General features: G+C 39.2%; 1 protein-coding gene across 3 annotated transcripts in view; it reads left to right on the top strand.

The window, feature by feature from the left end:
• Positions 1-24,703, top strand: part of PRKN (parkin RBR E3 ubiquitin protein ligase) — a 1,353,288-nt gene that overhangs the window by 926,760 nt on the left and 401,825 nt on the right. The gene's annotated exons all lie outside the window — the stretch shown is intronic.

Raw genomic sequence — 24,703 nt, 5'->3', positions numbered from 1 at the left:
GTATGCAGAAGTTATGTTGAACTGGAAAATGCATCACCTGCATAAAAGTATGGAAGATAAATCTTAAAATATTATTCAGCCGAGGTGCACAAAGTATGTCTATGGATTCACCCTACAAGTGACAGATTACCATGGATCTAGAGCAGCCCTATCCACGTTTTCAAATTGTATACCCTTATTGCTAAAAATTTTGAGCACATACACATATATATGAAAAAACATATATTTTAAAGGATTTTGAAGAATGAGATAAAGCTGAAATATTTAATATTTTCAGTTTTTTTATCTTTCAACATTGAAGAACATTCTTTACTTATATTACTGTTGTTACATGTATTTTTTTATTGAGGTGAAATTCACATAACATACAGTTAACTATTTTCAAGTGTCCAGTTCAGTGGCATTTCATGTTTTCACAATGTGATGTGATGACTATCACCCATGTCTAGTTTCAAAATTTTTTCATTATCCCAGAAAAATACCCCGCATTCATTAAGTAAGCGTTCCCAATTTCCCCTCACCTCTGTCTCTTGGCAACCACTATCTTCCTCTGTGGATTTACCAATTCTAGATACTTCATATAAAAGGAATCATGCAATGTGTAACCTTTTGTGTCTTCCTTGTTTCACTTACCATAATGTTTTTGAAGTTCATCCAACTTGTGGCATGTATCTTCATTCCTTTTTATGACTGATTAATATTCCATTATATGGACATACCACTATCTATTTATCCATTTCTTTGCTGATGGACATTTGTGTTGTTTTCACCTTTTGACTATTCTGAATAATGCTGCCAAAAACATTTGTGTATTTGTTCCTGTGTGCATATATGTTTTCATTTCTCTTGGATGTGTACCCAGGAGTGCAATTGCTAGGTCATATGCTAATTCTATATTTAATCTTTTGAAGAACTACCAAACTATCTTCCATAGCTGCTGCACCATTTTGCATTCCTACCAGTAACTTATAAAGGTTTTTATTTCTTTACATCCTCTCCCACACTTGTTATTTTCCTGTTTTGTTTTTAATAGACATACTATTAAATTTGGAGTGGTACCTCATTGTGGTTTTGACTTGCATTTCTTTAATGACTGATGATGTTGAATATTTTCTCATATGCTTGTTGGCCATTTGCGTTTCTGTTTGGAGAATACCCAAGACCTTTGACCATTTTTTGATTGGGTTGTTTGTGTTGTTGCTGACTGGTAAGAGTTCTTTATGTGTTCTGGATAATAGATGTTTATCAGATATATGACTTGCAAACATTTTTCCTATTCTGTGGGTTGTATTTTTACTTTAATGGTAATATCCTTCAATACATAAAAGTTTTTAATTTTGAAGAAATCCATTTTATCTATTTTTTCTTTTGTTGTTTGTGCTTTTGGTGTCAAAGGTAGGAATCCATTGTCAAAACCAAGGTCCTGAAGAATGACTCCCATGTTTTCTTCTAATAGCTTAGCTTTAATTCTTAGGCCATTGATAACATTTTGAATTATTTTTTTATATATGGAATGAGATAGGGGTCTGTACCTCATTCATATATATATATATATATATATATATACATATATATATATATATATATATATGTATGTATAATCATTGCAATGTGAGTAAATATGCTTCACTGATTTTGAAAATTGTGGTTTGAAATTGTGATACCTTGATTCAATGGTCAGATTTTAAGTTTAACTTATTTCGGTACTTAGTTTTAATGTTTTTTTGATCAAAGCTGAAAAATATAACTCAAAAGTATTTCACATTTCCAAATGGAAGAAGCTGATTGCATTGTTGACTTTGTAAATTATGATACTCATTTTTTGACTGTATTTGCCAATAATGCAATGTTTATCAATTAAGATTCACATAATGCATGATCAGCATATTAAGGAAAACTCACTGAAAGGTTTTGGACTTCTATATTTTTAACAAAAGCATTCAAAAGTTAGTGAAATATTTATTTTCAGATTGAAAGATTCTATTTTTCATGGGATAATTTTGTACTGATAAACTCTCTTCCTTCACAAAACCATGTAGCATGGAATATCCATTTTCATGTTTTCTCTTCATACTCAAGGCACTTCTAAAAGTTAGTTTACTTCTGATGTAGCTTTAAATTTTAAAGCATTTTAATTGTAGGAAATTTCGAACATACAAAATAAAAAAAAAATGTGCGATCACTCCCTTCGTACACATTAGCCAGGCTTTCTAGCATGACAAGTTGTTCTAGGCTTTTCTCGTAATTCTTGCTACTTTGGATTTTTTCTTTGGAACCCTTTTAAATAATTTTTGTGAGTGTATCTACCTCATCACCTGTTATTTAAACATAATTCTCCTTAAAACCTTGCTTTTCTTTTTTAAAATGCCACTCACTACCAAGAACTTACCTTCCCTAACACCTCTTTTAATGTTTAACAGCAGGAAGGAGAAAGCTACATATTTGTGGATTTTGTTATTAAAAGACAATGTATCCAGAATAGAGTAACACACATTTTCTGCAGTTCTTGATGATTGAAAGTTATCAAAAATATCTAAAGATATTTGAATTGCAAACCTATTGCTAACGAGATATTTATAAAAACTGATGCATAGGCCTGTACTAATCTCCACACATTAGCAATATTGACTGTTACCTACAATAAGGAACCACTGGAGGGCTAGCGTCCTGTGTGGGATGTGCGTTTTAAAGCTGGATTCACAGACTTGGGCACCACGCCCCGCCCCCATAACAGTGAACTGAATGAATTTGACTGGGCCACCAGTGTGGTCACACATTACAGGTTGAACTAAACGATATTGTCTTTCAATTTTTTTGTGTGCACGGACAATAATGTGGAAGCTAAAATTAACCTATTTTTATGTAAAGTTTTCCTATTCTTTGACTTTTAATGAGCTTTGGAAACCAGGAAAAAAGAGAAGTAGCAAGTAACCACAAGCTGAGACAAGTTACAAACAACCATAACGACTTTCAACTGTGTAGTAAACTTCCTATGCTGTATAATTCATTTCAGTACTTGTTTCTTTATGTCTTCAACAATGTTTTAATACATATCTTCAAAAGTGCTTATTACAAACTACAATTCAGTTTGTCACAATATTGTCATGTATTATTTCAGCATTTTTTTAAACTGTGAACTCAGATTATAAGTGTTCCTCATACTAGATGAAAAGATGCTTTCAAATGTTATTACAGAATTTTTGTTTTATTTTGTAAGAAACAAACTGGATTGTTTTGAACCTTGCTCAACAGAGACTCTCTAAGAGTCTGCATTTTAGGACTCCCACTGGCCCCTCAAGACACCCTCTTTGCAGGTCATAACATGATATATCCCACACACACACCAGGGTATGAGAAGTTCCAGCATCAGCCAGTACGTTACGTCCTAGTAAAGACTAATTTTTTCACATTTTAAAGACCTGAATAAGTCTTACTATTACCTCCCCATAAACCAATGAATAATTTTGCACATATCCTGAAGTGTACATAGAGAATCAGAGAAGCCAAGTTCAAATCCTGGCTTGGAGATTCACCACCTTCGTAATGTAGGGCAAGTTACTTATCCTTGGTATGTCTCTTGTTTCATTTTAAGCTAAAATGGAGATAATACAGTAGCAACTATTTTATACATTGCTATGTGGATGGATTAAAATAATGCCATATAGAGTGCCTTTGCGTTAAATGCTGAAGACCACAAGCACATAATGAATACTGGCTCTTGTTAACTCAGTTGTTATGTAAGCATGCTATGTAAGTATTCCTACAGACAGTATATGTAATTTATTTGCGCGTATATGTGTGTGTTCATAGAGGAACATACGTTCGGACATTCTTTAACTGTAGGTTGGTGTTTCCTATAGTCCAGTGCATAAATCAACCATTTACCAAGCAGTATACATCTGTCCATCTATCTGACCATCTTTTTCCCTTGGTTTATTTGACTTTGCCTTGATTCATGGAGTGTAAAACAAGACACATAAAATAAACTAGTAAAAAAAACAGAAATAGAAAATCAAGGCTTTTCAAACTAAGGATAAAAATAGCAGACTATCAGAAAAAAGAATTGATTGAACTCATACTATTTCCATGGCATGCTGTTCTTTCATGGTGGAGTTAATTAAAAGGTTATATCAATGTCTATAAATCTTGTAAATAAAACTTAATACCGTGTATGACAAGCAAAAATGATGGCTAATTCCACAATGGAACTAAGAATGCATTGAAAGGTCAGCTTTATGACAGCTGGATTACTCAGGCAAGGCTCAAATTCTATGCCAGATCCATTTGGCAAAGAAGGTGTATTGATGGTTCCATTGAACATTTCCTTGATGGCTCTTTCCTGACCTCAACAGTCTTGTGTAGAATGCCTGAACCTCAAAGGCCCCAGTGTTATCTTTGGTTTTTGGAAGATTAGAAGTTTCTGGAAGCTCAGCTTGTGTGTGTGTGTGTGTGTGTGTGTGTGTGTGTGTGTGTGTACGCTTATTCTTTTATTGCTCATGGTTTTAACCTGACTGAATATTGTTGGTTCTCTGAAGAGTTGTCCATTTATCTTTCCACCATGGTGGGGCACCTGGGTAGCTCAGTTGGCTAAGCGTATGACTTCGGTTCAGGTCATGATCTCGTAGTCCCTGAGTTCAAGCCCCGTGTCGGGCTCTGTGATGACAGCTAGGAGCCCAGAGCCTGCTTCAGATTCTGTGTCTCCCTCTCTCTCTGACCCTCCCCTGCTTGCCCGCTCGCTCTCTCCCTCCCTCTCTCAAAAATAAATAAAACATTTTAATAAAAATAATACCTTTCCACCATGGCATTTTGAAATCTAGTAAAATGGTTTCAGGCCCCCATGGTGGCTACTAGTCATTTTTAGATTATGGTTTTTCCAAGAAAATTAATCCAAGATTTATTTATATAATCAAGGGGCATTGTATTCGTAAAGCCACCACTTCCTTTCAGTGACAAAGTTCATCTCTAACCACAAGAGATGGTTACACTGGCACTGGAATCTGTAGCTTTAAATCACTCTTTGACTTTTCTGATCTCAGGGGTCTACATGAAACTGTAAATAGGGTGGATTCATTGGTAAATACATATTTGCTTGGTGATTGTGTTTCTACTTTGGCAGAGGCCAAAGGACTTTCTGATGCTTGCAAACTAGAATGGATTATCCCACTAGGATGGCATGGGTGTTATTCAAAGCTAACACGAAGGGGTGCCTGGGTGGCTCAGTCGGTTGAGTGTCTGACTCTTAACATCAGTTCAGGTCATGATCTCAAGGTCCTGGGATTGAGCCCCACATTGGGCTCCATGCAGAGTGTGGAGCCTGCTTAAGATTCTCTTTCACCCTCTCTCTCTGCCTCTCTCTCTCTCTCTCTCTCTCTCTCTCTCTCTCTCTCTCTGTCTCAAAATAACAAAAACAAAAAGCCAAAGTTACATCCAATATCTGTACAGATACAGATCAGTGTCAGGTACGGATATCTGTATCTCATGCACAGCACTATTCAAGAGTGCTTTTCCACTCTTTGAGTTAAATACAGCACTTTATTCCTCACCCTCCCAGAATCCATACAAAACAGTCTTCCCCCCAAATCCATCATTTGTTATCTCCAGAGCCCAGGAAACAAACCACTCGCTACTGTTTGAATAGTGACGTTATGAGGGGGGAACATGAGATCATTTTTCTGGTACTACAAACTTTATGTAAAAAATAGAGGCTGTAAGTTGAATTGGTAAACTATTTTTCTTTTTTTTTTTAATTTTTTAAAATGTTTATTTCTTTTTGAGAGAGAGAGAAAGAGACAGAGCAAGAATGGGGAGGGGCAGTGAGAGAGGGAGACACAGAATCTGAAGTCAGAATCTATGTTGACAGCAGAAAGCCCGATGTGGGGCTCAAACTCGTGAACCTCGAGATCATGACCTGAGCCAATGTTGGACACTTAACCGACTGAGCCACCCAGGCACCGTTAGTAAATTATTTTTCAAACTACACTGGTCCCATAGAAGCCACAGAAAAGCTAGACAAAACATCTATTTCTATTGCTAAATAACCCACACATCAAATGTTTTGCTAAGAGTCTCTGTATAAGTTCACATTTCTATATAAGTGTCTAATACCTCTTACCACGAATTCATAACATGTTCTTTTTTCCCATAATCTAGTCTTTCAATCCTTTTTCAAGATCACTGAACTAAACATTTTCAAAGCTCAATTTTAGACATATACATTCTTCAAGGTATGGCTAGCTAGTCAACAACGAACCAACGTTTTTCATTATCATAATTACGATGACAGACAATTAAAAGTGGTGTAAAACCCTTTCGGGCACAAACCCTGATTCTTTTGTGTGAGCTTCTCATTTGACCAGAAATTTTGTTATGCTTTGTCAGAGTGGGATGCTGAATTTTATTTCCCTGAGAGTAGAAAGTAAGTAATGATTAGGACTGTTACTGGCTACTTACTGTATATAAGGTGCTGCTCTAAGGGCTTGCATACATGCATCCATGTAATCCCCCAAAGACCTATTGAAATGGATATTGTAATTCTTCCAATTTTATACACGAATTATTTAAGGCTCACAGAAGCTAATTAAAGTGCACATGGTATTACAGCTAATGAATAACAGAGCTGGTGTTCAGTGCCAGCTAGTTGTGGCTCTAGAATGTGTGTTTTTAAACATTGTATGAGTAGAGAAGCCAGTAACCACAGTTAAAGTACTATTTTGAAAGTTCTATGGAAAAGAATGTCAAGGGAAGAGTGTCCAGATTTTTAGCACTCTTTCCATATTTAAACCAACAGCAAACTTGAAAAGTAGGAATTGTTGTTATTTTACAGAGGAAGAAGTAAAGCCTTAGTATTAGGTACCCAGGATCACAGGAGGAATCAAGCTGTTGCTTCCATCCAGGTGTGGTTGACCCCAAAGCTCCACATTCTCTCCATTCTCCCACCCTGCTTCCCTCTAGGGACAGTGCTTCTCAACCCTGGATGTACATTTCAATAAAACAAAGTTAAAAAAAAAAATCCAATGCTCATCCATGCCTCAGGCCAATTAAAAGAACCTCTGGGATGGCCCCCAGTATTTGTTAGAGTCCCCCGCTGAAGAGTTTAAGAACTACTGTGGGGGTGAGCATTCCACAAGCAACAAGGTATTTTCAGTGGGAGACTGTAGCATTAATAAGCACAAAAATACTCCCTCTGCCCTTGCCTGTTTTGTCCATGAGTGATTTGATTTGCCAGCCAGCATAGGATTTTCAATAAACGTTGAAGTTGAAAATAAGATCAGCAAACCCAGCCAAAATGGCCTATATCCAGAGCCTCTGAGAAACTCTTGCATGAAACTATGGGCTTTGGGAGAAACTCCGTAATTATTTTGACATATTTGCTATCTTTTCTTCTGTACCTGCTATTATGAGAATTCCATCTAGAAATTATTTTGAAATGCCAAAGCACTGTTTTCATCTGCTCTTAACCATGAGTATCACTCACACAACTGAATGGAGCTTTGTGAAGTTAGGTTGATTTATTTTGGAGTGCTGTTCTACAAGTACATGCTGAAGACCATGTAGAACGGATTCGCCTCTAGTCCATTATGGGCCCTGGCAACATGGATTTCCTGTAGCCTTGGGGTGTCCGAGGGCATCGTTCCTGGTTTCTCTGTGACATGCCGTTACCATGGCCACTGGCTGTACTGACACCATCCAGGTACAGGTGCATCCCCGACTGTGTCCTCAGTGCTTTCTGTTTGTTGTTACTCTTCTCCTCCAAGGTCACATTTTCATGTGATTCCCATTTTTATATACCTTAGAATGACATTTCCTTTCTATGTAATATGTCCACTCAGAAACTGCAGTCCATTAGGGCCCTTAGCATCCCTGTGGGCAACATGAAGCACAAGGCAGATTGTCCTGGTCCTTTTGGGATACAGAGACCTTCTTGATGCCTACAGAGTCAAGGCTGGTTTCTGGATAGCTATTTGGGGAGCTAATCATAAAATCCAAAATACATTTTCTTTTGGCTTTCGATCATTGCTCTTCCAAATACGCACACATAATCATTTCAATATAATCACTAAAACCACATAGAAAAGTAGGGAAATAAATTAAAAGATAGGTCACCAAAGAAGATATGTGCATGATCAATACACATTAAAAGTTTAACATAATTAGTTGCTAAAGAATTATTCATTTAAAGCATAAAATAAAATATGGATGGACATACATTCAAAAACAGGCAAGAATGTAAATTCATATTTTTCTAAAAAGCAATTTTGCACTCTATAAATGAGCTTTAAAATATTAACAAACAGCCTAGAAACCTATTTATACACACATTGTCTATATATCTGTCCAACTCTGAAATACACAGCCCCTTTGCTCCCTAGCTCCCAGATCTTGAATAATTGTGATAGATGGAATGAAAATGGCAGCACCAGGATTCAAGAAGCTGATAATCTTGCAGTCCAAAGCTGATCTTCTTTCTTTAATTGAAACTAAATCAAATTTAGGAATTTTCTGGGGCGCCTGGGTGGCGCAGTCGGTTAAGCGTCCGACTTCAGCCAGGTCATGATCTCGCGGTCCGTGAGTTCGAGCCCCGCGTCAGGCTCTGGGCTGATGGCTCAGAGCCTAGAGCCTGTTTCCGATTCTGTGTCTCCCTCTCTCTCTGCCCCTCCCCCGTTCATGCTCCGTCTCTCTCTGTCCCAAAAATAAATAAACGTTGAAAAAAAAAATTTTTTTAAATTTAGGAATTTTCTGAGATTAATGCTAAACTTTGTGGTTTATTGCAGGGAGGGGGTGGTGATTTAGAAATTTTGACAGTTTGTCTTTGATTTGAATGTATGAAAGTCAGAATAGTAGTATACCTTTTCTAACAAAAGCAACACTGATGGGGTGCCTGGGTGGCTCAGTCGGTTAAGAGTCCGACTTCAGCTCAGGTCATGATCTTGCAGTTTGTGAGTTCAAGCCCCGTGTCGGGCTCTGTGCTGACAGCTCAGAGCCTGGAGCCTGCTTCAGATTCTGTGTCTCCCTTGCTCTTTGCCCCTTCCCCACTCACACTCTGTCTCTCTCTCTCTCTCTCTCTCTCAAAAATAAAGATTAAAAAAAATTTTTAGTAAAAAAAAAGCAATACTGAAATCACAGAATCAAGGTTTCCACTCGCGTCATGATTCAGTGTGGGTCAGCTGTGACACCTCTGCCCCATGATATCATTGTGGGACTCAGATTCTGTCTTCTGCCACCTAGTGTTTCTGTCACCCCCAGTGGCCTCTGAATCCCCACGAGATCCTTTTCTTGCAGTCCAAGCTGGCAGAGGCAGGGAGGGTGGGAGCCTCAGGCTGGAGTTTTTGGACACCAGGCCTGGAAATGGGGCACATCCCCTATTACACCTGAGCTACACGGCCACACCTAACCACATGAGGGTGTGTGTGTGTGTGTGTGTGTGTGTGTGTGTGCACACGCAACAGGAATAACTCTCAGTCAAGTGGCTCTGTCATAGGGAATGACTGTCCGTGGACAGGGACCAGAAAAAGAGCTGTAGGACAGAACCCGTGGTGTCCAGGAGCTCATTCTGGCTAGATCGACAGGCATCGTCTACTGTCCTGTGTTTCCTCTTGGAAATGCTGCCTAACTCAGCGAGGACAGTGGACTCCCACATTTGTTTGATGTGCGTGTGAGTCTTCAGGGTTTTACAGACGAAGAGAGTCTGCACACCAATTAGAAACGCTGCCAGCAAGTCTTCCTGTATCTTTAGGAGGAAGCCCATGCCCAAGGAGACTATGCCTTCATCCTTACTTTGCTTGGGTTTCTCCTTTCCAAGCTGCCTTTCATCTTTCTTGCAACTTATTAAGTGGTTAAAAATAAAATGACATTTTAGAAAAACAGAAGCAAGGTGGGAATGTTTTCGGTAGCCAGCAGAGAATGCAAAAATAGTTTCTTTCCACCTATTTCCACCCTGAACGCTTAAAAAGAGCATTCTACCTTTGTTTTGGAGGAGCGGAAAGCAGACCGTTTTTAACTCTCAATTTATTCTTATCCAAAGAGTTCTAGAAAAATGCCTGTGATTGTTCAAGATAGCGACAAAAGTTGTTCAAAACAACGGTCTTTAGACTTTGTGCTTCTTTTTATTAAAATGTATTTATCCAAATTCCTCTCCCCGGCCTAATTGGCAGTTAGCACAATTTTTGAGCCTGTGCACTTGGCATTATCAGTACAGAGGGTGCTCTCCTGCATCCGGAAGGATTATAATCATGTCAATAGAATATTAATTGACTTTTAAGTATACCATTGTAAATGGTTTGATGCATTCTTGAATTTATTACGAGACCTCTTATGCATACACAATAGTGCTTAACCACTCTGGTATCATAGATTTATAGTTATTGACAACCCCTGGGATCGTGTCCCAGATCAAAGAAACACCAGCATCCCGGAAGCCCCTTAGGTGCCCCTCCCCACTCACAACCTCCTCTCTCTTGCTCCCATGCAACTATTATCTTGCCTTTTGTAATATTCATCTCCCTGCTTTTCCTCGTAGCACCGCCAGCCTAGGGACATACACCCCTAAAAATGACAGTTGCCTACTTTTAACTTTCAAATTGATGCTGAAAATGTTCTGCCCAGTTTCCTCCACCAGAAACATCAAACTTCCCATTATGCCCCTGGTCAGAAAACTCGAACACCTGTACAAAGTATTCCAGTATTTCAGATGCCCATTCTTCTCTCTGTTACGTATGTTTTGTTCATCGCACTAGATGGAGGCTGCTTATGCTTATCTTCCTCATCTCAGTTGCTATCCACTGTGAACAGGTTTTTTTTTTTTATCTTTTTCACCAGATAAATTCTGAGTTCACAATCAGAGATATAAAAGCCAATGATAAGAGGGACCCTGAAGAGTTACGTAGGCAAGTTGGATCAATTTTATTGCAATTTGGTGAGAATAAGAGTCTTATACCCATATTGTGAATTTTACAAAGCACTGCTCACTATGTTCAATGTTCTCCTCCATTTGTCAGTCCTTCTCTGTGCCACCATCCACAGGTTTGCAGTACATTTTCTGCTGGTTGCACCTCAGCCAGCGCACGGCTTATATCAGAGCATTTCAGTTGCTGAGAACCACCTAAAAAGCTGATTATAGCTGCCAAAGAGGCTCTCAGCAGTGTGTAGAGTTACAGACGCAGGGACCAAACCTTCTGTGCGCTGTCTAGTGTCTCGGAAAATGAGAGTGTGCTTTATCTTTATGAGCTACAGATTTCTGGAGCTAGCCGTTTTGGCCTTTGGGGCAAGAAAACTGAAGTGTATTTGCAACAGAAATTTCTTTGGATGTTCAAGTCCGCATTTCCTGATTCAAACAGGTGTTGTTTTCTTTTTCTTTTTTTTTTTTTTTTGTATATTTGAGAGAGAGAGACAGAGAGAGAGAGTGAGTGCAAGCAGGGGAAGGGCAGAGAGACAGAGACAGAACGTGAAGCAAGCTCCAGTCTCAGAGCTGTCAGCACAGAGCCTGACGCGGGGCTCGAACTCACGAGCGGTGATTTCATGACCTGAGCCAAAGTTGGATGTTCGACCCACTGAGCCACCCAGGTGCCCCAAACAGATGTTGTTTTCCTTCATGACTTACCCCTTCTCCATCATCATCCACAGGCTGTCTTCAGTGCCTGCTGGTGCTGCGTTCAGTTCTAAATGTTACTCTGGCCACACACGCACGTGCGCGCGTGCACACAAGCAGTAACTGTGATAAAACTTTATTCTTCCTCGCTGTGTGATGTCTTGTATTAATGAGACTTCATGCATAGAAATTGCTATGAGCTGCTGACCTCCAACTATCTTTGAAATAATTAATAATGTGCTTAGAGGGGTTGATTTACATATTCATGAGAGTTTATATCATTTGGTTCCTAAGCAGGACAGTGAAACAATTTAGTGTCTTAAATGCATACCAATTTAGCAAGGGGAGGAGTGGTTTAATATTCTAATGTCAATATGGAAATAAATACATGTAACATCTGAACCAAGCAGTTATGTTACATATTTCTGGTAAAATCCAAATGCCTGCCAGATCATCTTCTATGTCCCACCACAGACTCTACCTCAGAGTTGAGAAAATTAACATTTTTTATGTTGTCTGCTTTTTAAGCCTTTACTAGAAAGCACTGGTCTTGGACTTATATATTTAATTTTTTATTAATGTTTATTTATTTTTGAGACAGAGAGAGACAGAGCACGAAAGGGGGAGGGGCAGAGAGAGAGGGAGACACAGAATCCGAAGCAGGCTCCAGGCTCTGAGCGGTCAGCACAGAGCCCGACGCGGGGCTCGAACTCACAGACCGTGAGGTCATGACCTGAGCCGAAGTCGGACGCTCAACTGACCGAGCCACCCAGGCGCCCCTGGACTTATATATTTACAGAAAGAAACACCTTACGAAAATCAGTAGAAATACTAAAAAGAGCAGGGACTAGGAGCATGCTCCAGGAAGCAGACTTACTTTATCTGATGTCCCCTGTCCCTTCCCACTGCCAGGAAAGCCTCTTTCTTGAGGTTCACCTGGAACAGTGCTTTTGAAATTGGCTTCTGTATTGGCTTGCTAGGGCTACCATAAAAAATACCACCAACCAGGTGGCTTATGTGACAGAAACTTCTTTTCTTGTGGTTCTGGGGGCTTTAGCGGGTTTGATTTCCTCCTTGGCTCGCAGATGGTTGCCCTCATGCTGCCCCTTCACAGGGTCGCCTCGCTGTGGGGCAGCCCCGGTGTCTCTCTCTGTGCTGTAATCTTCTCTTCACGCGAGAATATTACTCAGATTAGACTAGAAGCCACCTGCCTGGATTCACCATGACTAAGTCACCTGTGTAAGGCCCTGTCTCCAAATACTGTCACGTTCTGAGGTACTGAAGGTTGAGGGTTTTAACATGAACGTTTGAGGAACACAGTTGGGTCCCTGACAGCCACCCTCTAGACGCCGAAATAGTTTTCAAATACATGGCATCACCAAGTTCAGGGAAGGTCTATTGAACATGAACCCTGTATAGAAGTTCTGGTCCTTGACAGTTTAGCTACGGGGTATCCCTGAAGCTATGTCTTGTTCTCCCTTTTGCCCCAATTTGACCCCCAATCCTACTAGGTCTTAGCTGATGCCCCACTTGTGTGCCTGAGGAATACTGTATATATCATGATATACATGATATAGATACAAGTGTATATCAACACTTGTTACCTGAGGAATGCTGGGAATTTTTTAATATTTCTTTTTTTAATATTTATTTTTTTAAGTTTATTTTGAGAGACAGAGAACAAATGGGGGAGGGGCAGAGAGAGAGGGGTACAGAGGATCCAAAGCAGGCTCCATGCTGACAGCAGCATGTGGGGCTTGAACTCCCGAACCGTGAGATCATGACCCGAGCCGAGTCAGGTGCTTAACCGACCGAGGCACCCAGGTACCCCGGAATACTGGGAACTTTTTGCTGATTGTCTAATTTTAAAATCTGGACTTGCTAATAAACATTTTAGGGAAGGGTCCGCTGAACTTTCCCTCCTTTGTAAGAGTAAATATAGAATAATCTTCTTTGAGGTAGACGTGGTTAGAATGTCCTTTGCAGCCCTGTCTTGGTCTTTGGTTTCCCCACATGGATTGTCATGAAGCAGAGCCTCTGAAAACATTTTTACTGGTTATTATGGACCAAACTGTTCCGTTTAACCAACAGAACTCAAAATATAATGGCTCACACACAAATGTAGCTTGGTTTGTGCCTGGGGTGGGAGCAGTGTTCAGGCAGGTGAGTGATTTTCTTCAAAGCGGTGTTCCTATCCTTTGGCTTTGCTATCCCGTTGGAATTTCTCACTGTCTTCATGGTGAGACTGATCCCCACATCCAGGGTCCAGCTGGCAGAGGGGAAAGAAATAATAAATGAAGACATGTGTCTTTCTGATAAACCCCAGCCTGCATATAGCACTCAACTCTTCATTCCATTGGCTGGGCCACAGCCATTCAGCTTTGTGTGCTGCAAGGGAACTTGAGAAATGAAGTTTAGATAAATGCCTAGGGACAGAGGAAAGAATTAGGTAGACATCTGGCAGTCTGCATCAAAGTCTTCTTTTGGAGGGTTAATGCTTCAGCTCCCAAGTGGTAGACTCAGTTGCACATCCATGACTCAGGGATCATGGGCCACGTACTAACTTTGCAGTTAGATGGTGCTTATCCAACTCCAGATTGGCTTCTCAGACACTGAGCTGACTTTCTCGCTTAAAATGAAAATAAGCCTGGGGCGCCTGGGTGGCTCAGTTGGTTAGGCGTCCGACTTCGGCTCATGATCTCATGGTTCATGATCATGGTTCATTCGGGTCATGATCTCATGGTTCATGAGTTTGAGCCCCACATCGGGCTCTGTGGTGGCAGCTCAGAGCCTGGAGCCTGATTCACATTCTGTGTCTCCTTCTCTCTCTGCCCCTCCCTCTCCTCCCCCCTCCGCCCCCCGCCCCCGCTCACACTCTGTCTCTGTCTCTCAAAAAACAAATAAGACATTAAAACAATTATAATGAAAATAAATCTGAGCTCAGAATTAAATGGAATTGTATGTAAAAATGACTAACACAATTCCTATATAATACACATATATAGAATAAGTATTCTCTGTATGATAACTTCTGGTCGCCACCAATTATAGGGCCTGATTTTAGAACGTATTCCAGATACTTAGAATTGTAGCAGGAAACCCGAAGCTGAACCTTAGGTTTAATTAAGGTTTCCTGGCTAAAAATAAAAAAAAGAATAAACCTTTTTTTTCACATTTTCTACATTAGCGTGTTAACGTATAGTGGAAATAATTCCTTTGAGTCAGTAATTAACATTATAGGAAGTGTAAAATGTTACATAAATATAATGCTATAAAAAGTACTTAGTTATCAATAGGAGTTCTTATTAAAATTTCTATATTATATTCATTCTATATAGCAAGATTTTCCAAAGTCGTCTTTTATAAATATATGTAAGAATATAAATAGTTGCATTAATGAGCCTATCTTTATTAGTTCTCTTCTTTTATTGATAACATTATTAGCCGCCTTCACTAGTTTTTTAATATAAAGTTTAACCCCTTTCTCAAAGGTGTTGTATTCTAAATAGGCCATGTAAATGTATAAAATATACACATACATGTAATTTTAAAACCTTAATTTCCTACTGTATGGGACACACTCTGATATTTTCAGTTTTAACCTATTTCGATGCATCCAAAACAGCTAAAATTCAGCCTTCTTTTAAATCAGCCCATTTAAAGCCTTATCCCTCCAAAAGAATAATATAACTTTCCTTAGGAAACACGTTAGTGTTCAGTCATTTCTAATATCAGAAATATAGTCAAATACTATGTATATAAATACTTCTCTATATGATTTATTTTTATTTTTATTTTTTTTAATGTTTTTAATTTATTTTTTGAGACAGAGAGAGACAGAGCATGGACAGGGGAGGGGCAGAAAGAGAGGGAGACACAGAATCCAAAGCAGGCTCCAGGCTCCGAGCTACCAGCCAGAGCATGACGTGGGGCTCAAACTTGCAAACTGCGAGATCATGACCTGAGCCGAAGTCGGACGCTTAACCGACTGAGCCACCCAGGCGCCCCTATATGATTTTTAAACATAACTCATACTGTGAAAAAAAAAGAAAAGAAAACACCTTAATTAAATAGACTAGATTTGAACAAAGTAGAAAGAAAACCATCCATCCATTCTTTGAAACTAGTCATTTAGAAAAACTTAATGAAACATGTAAATTTTTGACACACCTTAATAGAAAACACATTTCAGATGTACATTTCATTTTCAGAAATGCCATCACCAAAGATGGCGATAACAGGGAGGCTCTGGAGACATATTCCTGGATGGGGTTACCCACCCCCCAACACCCGGGTGTGGGTGCCCCTTCCGTTGGTAGCACATTCAGACCCCTCCCACCTCCCTTCACTCCCACCCCCCAAGAAGACAACATCATAAGTGTCATTTGTACACGCAGTGACCTCTAGCGAAACATAATTTAAAATATTTTGGGGGGCTGGGAGAGGCAGAGGGAGAGACAGAATATTAAGCAGGCTCTGCACTGTCAGCCCAGAGCCTGACGCGGGGCTGGATCCCATGACCCTGGGATCATGACGTGAGCTGAAATCAAGAGTCAGATGCTTAACCGACTGAGCCAGCCAGGCACCCCTAAAATATTTTAATAGCCTAAAAAATAGCCCTAAAATATTTTAATAGTCGAAAAAATAGTGACTTCTAACAGTGTTTATGTCTCCATTGTGTTGTAATTTATAAATTCTTTGTTCTATCTTTAAAGGTTCATCAGAAATGAAACAGTTAACCGTTTAGCTTTGTCTGGCTGTAATTTTTTTTTTTAACACACTGATCTTATAAGGCAAATGGTAACAGTTTGCTTACAACTTGTTTTTTGGAACCTACAATAAATTGCATTCTTCAGTTAATTTATATTTGTTTCTCAAATTAGATGGCTATTATAGAAATAGTGCTGAACAAGAAGTTATAAGACTAGTTGTGACTCAACCACTGTCTGTACAACTAGTTAATTTGGCAAATCACTTAATATCTACTGGGTACTGGGGAGGTTTTTTTTGCATATGTTACTTGTTTAAGCTTGGAAACGATTCTTCCATGTGGTCAATATTAATAATCCCAGTTTGCAAGTGAAAAAGCTAAGGCTCTCAGAAGCTAAATTCAGACATTGGTCTTCCAGACTCCAAGACTAATTTTTCCTCTCCATTTTTTATTCGTGAAATTAATTTCATCCCGAGGACCTCATCCACCTCAAAAATGCTGTGATCCTTGATTGTTGGCCCCTAAACTAAGAGTTACTATTTACGTCTATGAAATTTATCAGATTCAGAGTAAAACAAAACAAAACAAACGACAGTAAAATCAGCAAGTACCAGCTAATGGATATGGAAGATACACTAACATCTCAGTCTCTGTGTGGTGTCTTTAGATCAGTGGTTCTCAAACTGTGTTGTGTGGAACCATGGGGAGGGGTTCATATGACTTATCAAGGCTTATTTTATATAGAAGGAAATATGTGGACAGTGACAGTATGCACAGATTGTACCTGTTCCATGAACTGAGGGTCCTGTTTCCATACTTACCAAGATTACACCAGGCAAAATGGAGGGTCTCTAGTCTTCAAGCCATAGCAGAGATTTTGTTTAAAATGATTTAGTTTTCTTTATGCTGCGTATTTTTGAAGAATAAAATAAAAGAACCACATACTTTGTATTGTGAATTTAAATAATGTAATTAAAAAATGGTAAAGACCAAATTTTAATTGCCCTATATAATTGACATAGAGGGGAAACCTGAGTTTGTTATATTAAAATACTGTGTTATAGAATGTTTTTTTAGTAGGACCTAAAAGGAAAAGAATTTGGGCACTTGACTCTCTAAAACAACTCCCATCACTTTTTCCTTTGGATTTTTTATTCTCTATTTTAATTTGAACTCATTTCAGTTAGAGACTGTTTACTTTCTGTTATTCACTTTAGGTAAATCTGGTCTTGGTGAGTTTTTATTGTTCATATATAACTAGGCAAGTAGTAAAAGATGTGGGTTCAGAGGGAGTGAGATCTCTTGTTGGATGAAATAGTACCACCATCATCAGAATTTATTTACCTAATATACCACTTTAGAAGGTACTGTTTCAAAAACTGGGTATTATTCTAGGCTATGCACAGCTGCTTCATATCGATAGAAGGAGTAATTACCTATAAAGTATGCTTAACTGTACATTCATGCTAAGTATAGCACACCGGGTATAAATCAACAGCAGCTAAATTCAAACTTTATTTTCCAAAGCAAACCTCGAGGCTACAATCTTGCCATTCTTCTTTCCGATCCAAAAATAACAATAAATCAAGGTAGAAAAACAGCTGTAAAGCTGATAATGAGATTTGCAACCAGCTAAGATGCAATGTTAAGTCATGAAGAAATTTAAAAGTCCTACTATTCATTTTCCACTGTGCCTCAAATCCAGAAAACCCCCGTTCTGGGAAAAGAAGGAAGCCCACCTGGTCCTTTAAATAAGAAGGTTGGCACAGGTAGCTCAGTTTTCCATATCTCCGCCCCAAGTCCTCGATGTGCTTTGGGAAAGTTAGAGGATCCCTGACAATTTTGGAAGCCTTTGGGGGGATAGCAACCACTGGCAGGGATATTCTGTTTACCAGGGAGACTGAAATGAGACTCAGGTAAATAATAAGCATTTCAGAAAATTACCCAATTACATATTTAACCACCCCAAGGAATTCTCCAGGGAACATGGTGTGCATTTTACAAAATTGCTTATAATTGTGAATTGTGTGTTTGTGAAGGAACCCAGCGTGGTAGCAGGCACATTTGTCAGAGCTTCGCAATGGAGTCTTTTTTTTTTTTTTTAGAGGACTTTGAATATAAAGGAAACATTTGAAGTTGTTTTTCAGCTGCCAATAAAGTATGTGCTCAGAATGTTTGACATAATATTCTAGGAAAGACTACAGAGTCATTTTGATGCCCGAGGGGTTTAATTCAAACTACCTTGAATTGAAAACATTTAGCTATTGTTTTAAGAATATATTTTCTTTATGAGACTATAACTACATTGTGAGGAGATAGATTTCTAAATTTTAAATATTAATTATTCACATTATACAAAATACCCTATTGTTTGCTGTTTTTATTTCATGTAGAAATGGATGATTTAATTACTGTATTATTTAAGAAGTTATACAAATAGCTTAAAATAATTTCCCCTTAACTTGAAGTGGGCTTTCACTGTCATTAAAAATTATTCATGGGCACATTTTGGGGAAATACGTTGAACTCTTCCAGCTTATTGAATGGTAAGATATGATTTATATCCCCTGAGTAAAAACAGACATTAGGACTATATATTTTATAAAGTGTTCCCTTAAAATACCAGATAAAGCAGATATTATGATCATGTCCATTTTATAGGAAGTAGCATCTTACACGTTGTAGGCTCTGTTTGAGTCAAAGGGGGACACGAGTTCACAGAATAGAGAAGCTTGTTCCCTGCATGGAGCTCACGGTTCAGTGGGCGTTACAGGCATCCATGAAACATGCAGCTGTATAATTACTGATTGAGATAAGAGGTGGAAGAAAGGGAAGGAGTGGGGCAGGATAGGGAGAAAGTCCTGACAAAAGGAACATCCTGAGATAAAACCTGGAGACAGAAGAGAACAGAACAGGTTTGACGAATGGAAAGCAGACCAGGGTGGCCAGATCAGAGTGAGAAGGCCCAGAAAGGTGGGCGGGGCCAGGCTAGGCTGCACCTGCCATTGTAATAGGCTTCAGCCTCTTTAAACACACAAAGAGAAATCGAAATCTTCACGGCTTCAAACAAGAGAAATGGCAGGGTTGGCCGTGTATTTATTCATGCCAGATGGAGAAAAGAAGGCAATTGCAAAGGGGCAAGCATCGAGGGGCGGGGGGAGGCCAGGAAGGGGTTGTTAGAGCATGGCGGCCCGCCCACGCACAGCACCAGCTTGCCTGAGTGGCCCTGGTGCAGGTGCCACTGGATGTGGAAAGAACTGGACTGACTCCAGAGTCATGTAGAAGTCCTATGTGACAGGCTGCGGTGATGGACCTCATGGAAGGAAGAAAGGCAAGAGGGAGGTGCTGAAACATAATGCTTAGGTTTCTACCTTCAGTACAAGATGGATGAGAATTCCAACAAGACACCAGTGCAAAACAAAGAACTTTCCAGTACTTTCTTTCTATATTATTATTAAGATCCATTTGTGGAGAATGGTGCTATATTTGGTGGTTGCAGAGTGGTCTTCACATTGTAGCCGGCAAATGGTCATGCAAAGTATCATGGAATCCTAAAAGTAAACAGAAAATTATTTCTTATTCAATTTGATGTGGATAAGGTTACACTTTTCACTCTGTGCAGGAGAAAGCAGCCAGGAGAATGCTAATGAAATGGGATTTTGTGAGTCACTCATACTGAATTTGCTGTAGCCATATGCCTCTCAGATCACAGAGAAGGGCAACCAATGCAAGAAACAAACACAGAATGTCTTCTCAGAGGTCTGCCTTAGAGGCTTATGCCCACTAGCACAGTGTCAACTCATGGAAGAAATTTCTCTCTACCCTAACTCTCTAGTAGTAAACAGGAACAGAACCAACTAAAGTGGGCATAAGAGAGGAGTTCATTATTAAGGGTGGGGTGTCTCCTGTTGCCCAGGGACCAATGTGATAAGGACTCTTTTTCTCCTTGTGTCTGCTTCACCCCTGTCTGTTTCCTTCCACCCTTGCCATAAACCAATCTCCTCTGTTTCTCCAACTTTGGGAGCAAGAACATATAATCCTTAGCTCATAAGCTTAAAGCTTAAAATCACATGCCTTGGCCAGATGACTCATTTGATACAAAGATTACTTGGACTTTAGTCCAGGAAAAACATTGATTCTTCTGAATTATGTATATGCTTTTTTTATGCCATACGTAATGTAACTGTTAGAGATTATGATGTTTCCTTTGTTCTGACCACTAGAAAGATCAGAGTTTCCAAAGTATATCTTCAACAACTGTAATGTTTTGTGGTATGTATTTTTGTGTGCTGTCCTAAATTTGTGTCCTTAGTAGTCTGTTGCTATTTCATATTCTCTCCATTTTGGGGGATTTATCCACTTTGATCTTATTGTAGTTGATTACATATGTCTAACGTTTCAAATCCCTTCTTGAAGGTTGCATGAAGAGATGAACAAATGAAAAATTCCATTTGAAAATAGTAATATTTCTGGCAGCCAAAATGGGTGAGAACAACGATGGCCTAGAACATAGTAGATATACATAAACAAAAGCATAACAGAGAACATATTCTTTGTAAAATGTTATTCCTTTTCTTTAGAGATTTATTTTCTTTAAGTTTTTATTTATCCATTGGAGAGAGACTGACAGCATGAGTCTGAGAGGGGCAGAGAGAGGGGGAGAGAGAGAATCCCAAGCAGGCCCCAGGCTGCCAGCACAGAGCCAGAAACAAGACTCAAACTCATGAAACTGCAAGACCATGACCTGAGCCCAAACCAAGGGTCAGACGCTCAACCAACTGAGCCACCCAGGAGCCCCTAGGCACTTATTTCATGGCTCTGTAGTAAACGGAATGCATTATCTGCACAGTCTAATATGTAGCCGTGGATCATATGTGCTTATTTAAATCCAAATTTACATCAATTAAAATTACATAAGATTAAAATTTAGTTCCTGATGATCGTGAAATGGTTTAAATATATCTAGTAGCTACCACACTAGAGCAGATGTAGAGCATTTTCATCATCACAGAAATTTCTTTGGCACAGCATGGCATCAGATCGTCTGAAATTTCCTCATTAATCGCTTGAAAGTGATTTGTGAATTAAAAGGCCCAAACTCACACCTTGTGGTTCTTTCTCAGTCATATTTTTGGTGTCTTTGTCTTTTTTGTTTGCTTCTTTTCTACTCTGAGCCTGCCTTATTTACTGCATCTTTTGAGCTCTGTAGGAACTTACCTCCAAGTCTTCCCTCTGCTACCCATTTGCTCATTGTGTTTACGCTAATCAAGATTCCATTTTTAGCCATCAGCGATTCACCTAGCACATCAGTGTTCTGGCTAAGCCTACGAAGACTCTTCGTATTGCTTCTGAAATCTAGTATCTCATCTGCCGAGGTTTCTCCCTTGACCGCCTGAATTTCTCTCTTGTTGACTCTCAGCACGCTGCTCTTTTGCTTGTGAATCTCCACGTGTAGAAATTCTGTTCCCATCTGTGCCCCTGGGCCTGGTTGCATTCCCTGATATAAATCATCCTCGATAACTCCAAATTAAATTGTAAGCACCTTGAATACGTCCTTCAAATCTTTTTCTTTAGATTCTTCATGGTTCAGTGCGAACCTCGCCAGGAAAAACCACTTCATGAGTGGGAATCAGTGGAATTGCCGAGGCAATATAAACTCTGGGCCAAAGTTAGCACCTCTGATTCCTGGTTGTAGGTCTGCTCCTGGCTCTCCGTGTGAGCTTGGGCCACTTCCTTCTCAGTCCAAAATGGTTTCCTGATTTACAAGAGAGTGTGCTGGTCAGTTGCTGATGGTTCTACCAGCCTAAAGTTCTGTATTTTTGTAGTCAGTCTCCTAATCTGTTTTACTCTTGGGTCCCCTTAGATATCTTGATAGCACCAGCTGTTAGAAATTGCTGATTTTACATCTAATAAATCTGATGATTGCCGTTTGGCATGTGAACATTTTGCAACCCTCTTCCAAGGTCTCCTGTTATATTCTGATACATTGGAACAAATCCACCCATCCATCCTTCCAATCCGTCTGCAGATTGGATTATTCCTGAGCTCAGTGCCACTGCTAGTAATAGAAATGCAAAAGCCAGAAGATGCAGTTTCCTCTTTTAAGGAGTTTCTTATTTGGAAATACACATAAAAATATGACAATAAATAAGTTATTTATTACAGGCAAATACCTACTATATTTTGTTGCAAAATAATTGCTTATCACGTTGTTGTTCTTAATTAAAATGGCTATAATATCTTGTGACTAGGACATTAATTTTGAGTAATTCTCTATACCATCTATTTAAGCCATAAGATTATTTTGGTAGAACTTGGCCTCAATTTTAAGGGGCTCTGTCCTTCTGAAATTATTGCTGAATACTAAAATCATGACACCGAGAAAAGCACTTTGTTGCTTGTGGCCAAAGAATTTATATCGTGTTGGAATATTTACTACATCAGTGAACACTCGACTTAATCATGTCCTTGGTAATAGTTTGGATACGTGTAGATGTAGTGTGAAAACCCACAACATTAGGAAAAATAATATTTGATGATCTATGCTCTCAGAGGATGGATACTTCACCTTAACTGTTCTTTTTTATTATTATTGTTTTAGAGAGTGGGGGGAGGGGGAATCTTAAACAGGCGTCATGCTCATTGCTGAGCCTGACACGGGGCTCAATCCCATGACCCTGGGATCATGACCTGAGCTGAAATTAAGAGTCAGATGCTCAACCAGCTAAGCCACCCAGGCGCCCCACAACTTAACTGTCCTTTTGCATTAAGTTTTGATTATGCCAAACTGAAGGTACTAGAACTGAAACTGAGAAAAAAAAAACCTTTCTCCTCTTTAAAGGTATTATTTTACTCTATTTAGTATATTATTCTTATTAAAATAAAAATATTTTAAAAATCCAATTCCAGTACACATGTATGTGTGGGTGTAGTTTAGTTGTGTCCCGGCTCCCGTGTGCACTTACAAGATTGATGTGGCTTGAGCTGACATTGTGGCATCATCTTCAAATTCAGCTCAGTCTTACACAGTTACCAATGAAAGTGTGAGTGACACCACCTAATTAAATTGAAGAAAAGGGTATTCGTAAGTGGATGATGTAAATAGAAAATAAAGTTAGCAATTGACATTACGACCACAGGATTTTTTTTTTTTGAAGACTGAGCTGTGTGTTAAAAGGGTGTATTTCAAGACAAGAAAGACAAAAAAAGCTATTTGATTGACAAACATGATTTGTGGTTCCATTAGCTACATATGTGCCCTGTTCCCTGAAAGTACACAACATCCTTCTATTTTATCACAAAGCTGTGTCAACTAATAGGTCACACCTGAAAAAGCTGAACCCAGTTGTGAGCTCTGCTATCTATTTTCTATATCCAGGGAACCCCAAAGCACATTTGAAAGGGGAGATATATAGTCTGAAATGTTGTGACCATTGGCTGTGCAACCCAGGATAGAAATAAGGTCACATAAGCCAAAAAATAGAAAAGCATACGGGGCCTTAGCAGTTAACTTAAACATATGTGAGTGGTGAATAGAAAAGATCATTGAAATATGGTATATGTTCATGGCATAAAGAGTATATAGAATAAAAAATATGAGGTAGGGAATGAATGCTACCTGAATCTGGTAGGTGATGAAAAATCTGTATTGCTATTAAGCTTTCTTGGAATGGTTAGCATCTCAGGGAGTACAGAAGGCACAAAGAGTTATGGTTATTAGAAGTGAAAATGAGACACAATTGTTCCATTAGTCTCTCATTTTTAATGGCTTTTTAGTGCATTCTGACACATTCAGAAAGTCGCTTTTATATTTACCATAATGGTCAAGCTTTCCAACCAAACACATTCTAATGGAGGGTCAAAGAAGTGCTCCCTCAGTCCCTCCACAATGAAGGACATGCCAGCGAGAATGTAGCTGTTGGTTACTGATCAGAGACACACAGGGGTGCCATTCGCTCAAACATCAAAACGTTCACTATCTTTCTCATACACTTTGAAGGAACTTTGGTGTCTTCCGAAACGAATGAAATTGTGCATGAAATAAGTTTGCTTCGTATAGACTCCTCGACTTTTAGAGCTGAGGGCGACCTTGGAACTTGTTTGACCCACCTGGGTACTTTGCAGGTGAGGAAACTGAGGCCAAATTCCACCTCTTGTAGCTGTGTGACCTCAGAAGTCACTTCACTTCTCTGAGCCTTGGCTTCCTGCTCTTTAATTGGAAGGAATCTTCTCTAAGGAGGCCTGAGTTAAATAGGTGGTTAATGTGGAATCCCATTGTTTTCAGCAGCTTTACTGACATATAAGATGCACGTGTTTAAAAATGTACCATTTGATAAGTTTTACATAGGTATACACCACTGAAATCATCACCACAATCAATATAAGGAACATATCTATCAACCCCTCGC

The sequence above is a fragment of the Prionailurus viverrinus genome, chromosome B2 (assembly GCF_022837055.1).
Source record: "Prionailurus viverrinus isolate Anna chromosome B2, UM_Priviv_1.0, whole genome shotgun sequence".
Lineage (NCBI taxonomy): Eukaryota > Metazoa > Chordata > Mammalia > Carnivora > Felidae > Prionailurus > Prionailurus viverrinus.
The sequence above is the reverse complement of the archived record's forward strand: the minus strand, read 5'-3'. Positions and strand labels throughout refer to the sequence as shown.